The 1,295-nt window shown below is 43.9% G+C and overlaps 1 long non-coding RNA gene across 1 annotated transcript in view; it reads left to right on the top strand.

Annotated features, from left to right (window-relative positions):
- LOC107574941 (uncharacterized) overlaps nt 1-789 on the top strand; it is a 6,330-nt gene extending 5,541 nt beyond the window's left edge. The window contains exon 3 of the long non-coding RNA XR_001607763.1: nt 779-789. This is a non-coding gene — a long non-coding RNA (uncharacterized lncRNA). The remainder of the gene's footprint in view (nt 1-778) is intronic.
- The last annotated feature ends 506 nt before the right edge of the window (nt 790-1,295 follow it).

Below are 1,295 nucleotides of genomic sequence, written 5' to 3'. Positions count from 1 at the left end.
AGTAATCTTGGGGGGTAGACTCATTTAAAATAATGTAATCATCAGGTTTTAGCCAGGTTTCTGTCAAACAGAGCACATCTAGTTTATTATCAGTGATCGTATCATTTACAAAAAGTGCTTTCGTAGAAAGGGACCTGATGTTCAATAAGCCAAGCTTTATCGTTTGTTTATCCGTATTACATCTGTTTTTTTATTTGTTGAAAATCAATTAAATTATTACTTTTAAATTGGTTTGGACATTTTTGTATTTTCTAGTTCAGGGAACAGACACAGTCTCTATAGTGTGATATCTAGGTGAAAGAGTTTCTATGTGCTGAGAATTAACTGATTTCTGTGACACGAGGCGGCTAGCAGACGGTCGGTTTAGCCAGTCTGTCTGCTTCCTGACCTGGTTCCCAGTTAGTCAAGTACAAACTCTAAGACTATGTGCCATTCTTATTCAACAGGTAAGGTCTGCCTATATGAGTATTGCTGTGTGTGTGTGATTTTGTGGGCCCACTGCTATTAATGTTTAATTCTGTTGATACACTTGTTGCTTAGATGATATTTTCTGCAGAGTTAAGTTTGAGTTATTTGCTCATTTAAGGACTCTGTCATATGGCACTTTTCCACTGCATGTTATGGCTCAGTACGGTTCACTTTTGGGGGGTTTTCCACTGGGTACAGTACCTGGTCCCTGGTACTTTTTTTAGTACCACTTCGGTTGGGGTTCCAAGTGAACCGTACCGTTACCAAAACGTGACGTGTAAACTCTGCTGATCACGGATTGGCCGGAGAGAATCTCACTACCTGCGTCACTGAACTTGCGACACAAACACAACAGAACCACTAGATTTAAATCAGCACAGCCAGCAAAGGATCGAATGCAACTGTTTTGATCGAGAGCACCTTTTTTTAACAACCAACAAGTTTTGTTGTCTGTTGCGGAAGTACAGACGTTCCTCTCGTTGATAGCAGAGGAGCGGATCCAGCGAGAGCTTGATGGGGCGACGCGGAATGAAAAAGTTTTTTCAGGAGTCGCGGCAATAGAGGCGGTGCAACTATAACGACATCTGAATAATCCCGCCCACTCTAAAGCGGTACTGAACTGCAGTGGAAACGCAAACCGTGCCGAGCCGAACCGTGCCGTGCCGTACCGTACTGAGCCGTACCGAGCGGAGTCGTACCACGCAGTGGAAAAGCGCCACAAGTGAACCGTACCGTTACCAAAACGTGACGTGTAAACTCTGCTGATCACGGATTGGCCGGAGAGAATCGTCACTACCTGCGTCACTGAACTTGCGACACAAACACAA

Source organism: Sinocyclocheilus grahami, unplaced genomic scaffold, assembly GCF_001515645.1.
Source record: "Sinocyclocheilus grahami isolate Dianchi unplaced genomic scaffold, SAMN03320097.WGS_v1.1 scaffold2399.1, whole genome shotgun sequence".
In the NCBI taxonomy this organism is placed as follows: domain Eukaryota; kingdom Metazoa; phylum Chordata; class Actinopteri; order Cypriniformes; family Cyprinidae; genus Sinocyclocheilus; species Sinocyclocheilus grahami.
The sequence above is the reverse complement of the archived record's forward strand: the minus strand, read 5'-3'. Positions and strand labels throughout refer to the sequence as shown.